Raw genomic sequence first — 7,228 nt, forward strand, 5'->3', positions numbered from 1 at the left:
CTTCTCCTTCCCATGGCAACCCCCTCACATGCACGCCAATTGGCATATTCAGGCAGGGATGAGGCTCTCTCTCTCATTTTTCATCTCTCAAGTAATGAGCCAACTCTTACTGAGCACTCATGTTCCAAATGTTTTACTAGTATTAATTTATTAGCCCTCGCAAAAGCCCTATAATGCTTTTCACTATTATTATTCCCATTTAATAGATGAAGAAGTTAAATTTCTTTTAAAGAGAAGTTAAATAACTTGCACAATGTTAAATATACCACATGTTGAATTTAAATAAATGTTATACCCATCATGAATATATCTGCTGACCTCAGACACCTTTAGTCTGAGTACCCAAGGGTCCTTCACTTTATTAGTCAATATTCTCAAACAAGAAGCAAAGTCATAGTTCTCTTTCCATCCTGGGGAATCCTTGCTAGACATCCGGGGATTCCTGAGGCTGGAAAACACAGGCAGATTTCTGGAGGCTTTCTACATTGTCAAAGGAAGAAAGGAGATGTGACTTTGATGAAATGAATTCAGAGTCATAGATCTGGATTCTACTTTCTCCTATTTCACTCTTATAAAGTCATTTAATTTTTCATGGCCTCCATTTGCTTATTTGTGAAAAGCAGAAACAAAAGCAAAACAAACCAAAAGTAGGTGGTGTCTGATGTCTCTTCCAGGGCTAGCCATAACAAGAGCACTGAGAAAGAGAAGCTCTTAAAAAGACTACCCGACTGCTGCATGTCCAGGGGAAGAAAGTCAGTGTGGAGTTGGGGGGAAAGAACCATTATCTTTGACTGACACCAACTCACAAATTTCAGCTCTGGGGGGCGGGCCCACATTCCCCAATATTTGAAAGATTATTTGGAACAGTGACTCGAAACTTCAGAGACATTTGATGGCCACCTGTCCAAACTACCTGATGTCACTCACAATTGGGGCTTTAACACAATCTACAGAGGAAGTTAGGTTTGGGTGTAGAGGAAGCAGTCTGATTCTCTCAACCTGCTGCTAGGACTGGATGCTATACATTGAGCAGGGCAGAGAGCCAAAGGGTGGCGCTGGGTCCCATGCTTCAAGGGGAAGCCGAAAAAATGAGAAGCTAAGGAAGTTCAAGAAGCTAAGCTCAATGAAAAAACAGCAGAGCCATTTGGTTCTAAACAAATAAACAAAACCCACCTGTAATGGCATAGAAAACAATCATCAAGTGTAAGGGAAGAACAGGCTGGCAAGTGGTCTGCCCCTTGCCGTACCTCTCACTGTTCTACCCTCTCTCCTTCCAGGCTGTGCTGGAAGTTCATCCTAAATTTGGGTATCAAGTATAAAATACGTTTGTGCAGTGGCTTATGCTGTCATCAGTTACAGATCCACAGTTCCTGTGGCATGGGTCTGAGTGGGACACAGAGCAAATCTGAAGAGTAGAAATGGCCCTAATGTTGCTCCAGGGTTGCCCTGGTCATGAACGAGGTGGGTGGGGCTGGTTTACATGTTTCAAAAACAGCTAGGCTGTATTTGCTTTTGAAATCCTTTTCACTCTTTGTAAATGAACTGAAATGTCCCCTCTTCCATGAAGCCATGTCCAACGTTCTCTTCTTCCTTTCAACTCCCACAGAACTTCACTCAGTTGCAGTGCAATGACCTATCTCCCTCAGCCCTGTAGGTCAAGTTCAGGTGTTCTAGATCATGACATCCCTGAGAATAGAGAACACAGTTCAAAGAGCATGGCTTTGGACAGCCTCACTTTTTTAACTAGCACTCATTAACCCTTGCACAAGTTATTTAACTGAACCATAGTCTTCATCTTTAAATTGGGACAATGATGCTGCCTTGTAGGGCACTCATGAGCATTAAATGAGAAAACACGTATAAAGCACCTGGACTAGGGCTGGCCCGTGGCTCACTCGGGAGAGCGCGGTGCTGATAACACCAAGGCCCCGGGTTCGGATCCCATATAGGGATGGCCGGTTCGCTCACTGGCTGAGTGTGGTGCTGACAGCACCAAGTCAAGGGTTAAGATCCCCTCACCAGTCATCTTTTAAAAAAATAAATAAATAAATAAAGCACCTGGACTAGTCCCTGGCACACAATGATTGCTCAACAAATGTCACATAACTTCTGTTCATCATCTTCACACTCTGAAAAGCCCAGCACAGTGACTCGCATACACTGAGTGCTCAATAAATATCATGGTTGGGCTGAAGTAAATTGCTGAATCACTACCTCATCTGTTTGGCTTCATCATACATTAGATTCAACGAGGACATTATTAATTATTCTGACTTCACATGCTATGATATCTACAAAGTGATTACTCTTTCAGTCTGTTTTTTAAGAAAATAAGATGGACTCTAATATTTACATTTATTTTTCTAGATCTATCACATGTGTAAGAACCCACATTAGCATTTTCTAGGTTATCGGTATGAAGAAGTATTCTAAAATGATACAGTAGAATCCATTCAAAATTTTAAAGATACGATTTCACTCTACAGAAAAAATTTTGCCCATTTCTTTGCCTCTATGTGGCTACTCTTATCCCCTCCATCAAAGCCCCATTCCCAGGCAGTCTGGCCCCTCTCACACTTCCCTACCAGTATGACACTAACTGGAGAGCAACCTAGTTTTAAACCTCTTTCATTTCCTCTGCATCTCCCTGTATTTCAAGACTTCAGGACTTTCTATCTGCCCATTGATCTGATAAACCAATCCAAGTTAAAAAATGAACATATGCTAATGGTTTGTGAGATTAATGATAGCTCTTTCCCAGTTGATACCATTGCATTTTATTAGGGATCAACTTGATAGAATTTCTTTATTCAAATGAACGGCTGTAATAGTGAAAATTTCAGAGCCAATGCTGGCCAATAGATAAAGCTTTGAACCTGGGAATGTTTTGTCCATCTTCAAATCACTTGATAGACTGCTGCCTATGATGCACTTGCCCTTGACCACAAAAACATTTTCTTCACTTCAGCTGCCTGTTAAGGCTTGTCTTCTTCCACATGTCCCCCACTTCTCCTGAAATTGGCTAGAAAGTTTCAGGTAAAGTGGAAATGCGATTCTTTTAAACCTCCGTCTATCTTAGTACTTCCTATACTCTTGGCTGGGCAGATCAAAGGACAAACGCAAATGTAGATAAAAAAAAAAAACACTTAGGGGGTTCAAAGAGAACTCATCAAAAACACTTGAGGCAGCAAGGACTGTGAGCAACTATCTTCCAAGTGGAGTCAATACACTGGAAAAATGCACCAGATCTCATTTGTATGAAAACATACCAGTAAGAGTTTATCCTCAGAGTCTCGAGTGTACCCTACGAGTCTCCAGTTCAGAAAGTAGGGTCTTTGATTTACAATTATTACTGAAAACCTAATCATTGATTAGTTTAAGTCTTCAAAATATATGCTGCGTAAAATGTATTTTGTGATACATGTATGTACATATGTGCATGAGAGGCTGGTGGGAGAGACGTGGTGGGGGAGTGGAGGGGGGAAGGGGAGGGAGAGAGGGAGGGAGGGAGGGAGAGAGAGAGGGAGAGAGAGAGAAACATTTTGAAAAGAGAAAGAAAGAAAACTGCAAATAATCCCATTGCACTTAATGAGGCCCCACTGGACTAGCCCTGACTCCAAATTAAAATCTCAAAGGCAGAGGCTGAAAGGTCACATTTCCAGAATCGAGTCCATCCCAACAGGTCTGAAAACACCCAACATTTAATTCCGCTAAATCTCAAATAAGTCTTCAGGGGATAGAAATCCCTTTGTTTGGAGAGAAAAGTGGAAATAGCTAGTTCAGCAACCCACTGCTTGGTTAGCAACAATTACTACCGAGAATTAGAGCTGAGGTGATAGACAGCTAAGGGAGCTCTAAGGGATGTTAGACAGGGATTCTGGAATCTAGAGAAAGCAGGGAGAATATTTGCCACAAGAGGGAGCAGTAGAATTTGGTCAGATGGGAGACTGGTAGAGGTTATGATGAGGGGTCTAACTATGAAGTATGGGAGGTTACGATGAAGGGTCTAACTATTAAGTATGAACGATATTGGAAAATGTTTTAGCAAGAGGCATTTATCCCCTAGAGGCAAAAAAAAAAGAAAGAAAAAGGATGAAAGGACCAGAAAGAAGAGAGATAATAGCATGTTGATTCCTAAATTCTTAGCAAAGGTGGCAATTTAATTTTATTTGAAAACAATGAATGCACACACTGTAAAAATATGAAATATGCAATATATGTGTTCTAACATCCTCTTTTAACTGTGAAATTTTTTCTCCAGATTTAATTTCTACTTCAGTTTGGGTCTTGTTTATTTCCATGCTGTTAGGGCAAACTGCTTCTTACCTACATACTATTCTCCCTCAACCTGAAGGCATCATAGAGAAAGGGCTCATCTCACTGAAGTGCGACAAGAAAATCAGATGTTAAAGTCCAAAAATGCACTTACACTGAGACAACTACATTCATGGCCTGAATGAATGTTTGAACTCGCTTTTTACTGGGGGAATGCAGCTGCATTTAATGGGAATACAACTTCATTGGATCTTATTTATTTTGTGAAAGAAATAGGTTAAGTACTAAGAGGGAAGGAACCATCCATTTATTCTGCAAGACAAAAGACTATCTTGGTCTGGTTAAAAAAAACGTTAAATATAGCTTGTTAACAAATCCTAAAGCTCTCTTGGAATATATTTTGTTTTTACAAAACATAGTAAGCTTGAAAGAGCAATTCACATAATTCCTGCAAATAGTCTCGTAGGTGTTACTGACTATATTATATACCTAACCTTCCTTTTGTAATGTTATTTGGAGTTAAAGCATGGTTACTGCTATGCTCTTTTCTTCCCCTTCATGGTCAACAACAGGGTTATCTAGTTCAAAATCTTAATCCAAAATGATACAGTAAAAACCAGTAAATAGTAATGTCAAAGTAAATAGATAGATAGGCAGATAGACAGCAGACAGGTAAATATAAAGCACAGCCTTCATATTCTTTTTAGTCCTCTCTTCTTCCAGCCCTGTTAAGCTTACAAGAGAGAGTAGACTAAGTCTGATCGTCATGGACATTCTGACACCCTTTGCAACCCCTGTGCAGCTCAACAGTGAATAATGGTTTACCCCTGTTCAGTCCTTCTTTGCTGTGATTTTTCTAGGAATTGATCATTCCATTTTTAATAGAAGACAACAGCCATTTTATGGGGAAAATCAGGGATTTTTTTTGCAAGTGGTAGAAATCATAACTAAAGAACCCTTAGATCTAAATGGAATCTTTCAGGCAGGCAGAATTTGTAAAATGAAAACCATTTAAGAAAATAAATCTTGCTTCTTGATGAAGTAAGTTGGTACTCTCCCACCGTCTCCCTCACAAGGCCCCGAAGATGGAGTTAGCTTCCTCCCTCCTGTTTTCACACCCGCCTAACCTCCCAATTAAGCAAGTTTAGCAAACCCTGAGAACTAAAACCAAGTAACACAGGATTTGAAAGAGGAACCTAAAACCAATCATCCGTCTTCTGGCTTTTTCTTCTTATCTGAAATGAATGAAACATCTAGATTCATGTTCTTCCCTTCTTTCCTGACTTATTGCAGGAGTAGCCTTGACCCGGACAGGGAAAGCATGTGAGTGTACGTATGTAAGCTGGGGGGCCTGAGGAGGGGCAGGTATACTTTCACAGTTCCCTCCTGGTCACTCCCCATTTCCCTTAGGAATCTTCACACAAGTCCTGCATTGTGAATTCTCAGCTGCTCCTATCTGGAGATACTACAGCAATGCCTTTAACCAGACCTGATCAGAAATCTCCACCTACACAGCTAGCTCCTCCATTATCAGGACGCCTGCACTGTCTTCACCACATCTGTCATTTTTTAGAAAGCTTCTTCCACTACACCTCTCACTGATATCCTTTATTCTCTTTTTAATCTTTACACCTCCAGCAGGACAAAGTTTGTATTGTCATATTCACAACCACTAGTGGCTAACTAGCAGGAGAGAGGGTAAAAAGCGCCTTCCAGGGAGGCAGGCTAAGGGGGGTTAAACCGATATCTAGTGCAAAGCATGACTTTCTTTCCAGTGACTGCAGACATGCACATTGCTCTCTTCAAAAAATTCTTTGTTAAACTGGATCACCCCTGCTCTCAACCCAACCACTGCCACTTTGGGGAGGGAAATACGAATTGCCAGCCCAAGCCATTCATCAAACACCAAGAGAATCCAAGGGGGGAGAGGGATTTAAAGAATCAAGGATGCACATACACTGTATTTTTAAAAGCAATGCCGGGCCGGATTTGGTTTCTCTAGCCTACTGTCCGACTATAAGACCTCCCTCTTCTTCATTAAGGAGGAGCCAAAAAGGATATCCTCACATTACAGAACACAGACCTTTTCCCCAAGAGCCAGCAAAGCTCCAGGGGCAGATAATGCAGCTGCAAAGTTCCCTTCGCATCTCTTGGGGAAAGATGCCCGAATGTGCAGAATCCCCCAACGCACACCACAGCACAGTGCCCAGAGACGCGGACCCTACATCCCACTCCCCCTACTGTCTTCCTCGTCTGCCCCTCTGCCCCGGCCACACCTCCCTCCTCTCCGCAGTCGGTGGTGAAGGAGCACCCAGCGCCCGCCGGAAGACAGGAAGACCCCAGGGATTACCGGGAGGACAGATGACCGGGGAAAGGAGTCCCGTGGGTGGGGACGCCTGGGTCCCCAGCAGCGCTGCATCCGGGTGGTCTTAGCTCTTCGCGCCCTGAATCCTCCGAGCGCGGCGCGGTGCAGGGCGCAGCATCTCCCCTCCGGAGCCCTTCCTTCCTCCGGCAGCCTGCGCCGGCGGCCGGGCACCCTCACGCCCAGACGCACCGGCCCGGGCGATTTCACTGTCCCCGGAGCGCGGACACCCAGAAAATGTGCAGGCGCGCGCCTCCCCCCGGCCCCCCACAATTTAGAAGCGGGTCTCGTGCCAAAGCGGAGGGAAGTGCAGCCTTCTGGAGAGCAAATGGAAAACAGTTGGCGGCGTCTGACCCAGTCCCCTCTGCTTGCCCATCGTAGATCCTACCTGGTTTGGGGAGTGTGAATGGATCTTCCCCCGTTCCTCCACGCTGGGAGGAAATACAGCGCACGCCCTCCTTTTAAATAGCTCCCGACCAGGGAGAGGTCGCTCCCATCTTCTGGGGGAAGCACAAAGCAGGCGGCGGCGGCGGCTACGGCGGCGGGCGGACTCGCAGGCCGACTCCCGTGCAGCGGCGGCGCGAGCAGGAG

The 7,228-nt window shown here is 43.9% G+C and overlaps 1 protein-coding gene across 2 annotated transcripts in view; it reads right to left on the reverse strand.

The window, feature by feature from the left end:
- Positions 1-7,228, reverse strand: part of SLC8A1 (solute carrier family 8 (sodium/calcium exchanger), member 1) — an 87,123-nt gene that overhangs the window by 13,354 nt on the left and 66,541 nt on the right. Inside the window, exon 1 of one of the 2 annotated variants that reach the window (XM_008571969.1) lies at positions 7,026-7,154. The exons of the other annotated variant lie outside the window; for it this stretch is intronic. The gene's annotated coding sequence lies outside the window, so the exon portion shown is untranslated. Of the gene's footprint in view, positions 1-7,025; positions 7,155-7,228 lie in introns of those variants that run through there. 2 annotated transcript variants of the gene reach the window in all.

This window comes from Galeopterus variegatus, unplaced genomic scaffold (genome assembly GCF_000696425.1).
Source record: "Galeopterus variegatus unplaced genomic scaffold, G_variegatus-3.0.2 Scaffold740, whole genome shotgun sequence".
NCBI lineage: Eukaryota > Metazoa > Chordata > Mammalia > Dermoptera > Cynocephalidae > Galeopterus > Galeopterus variegatus.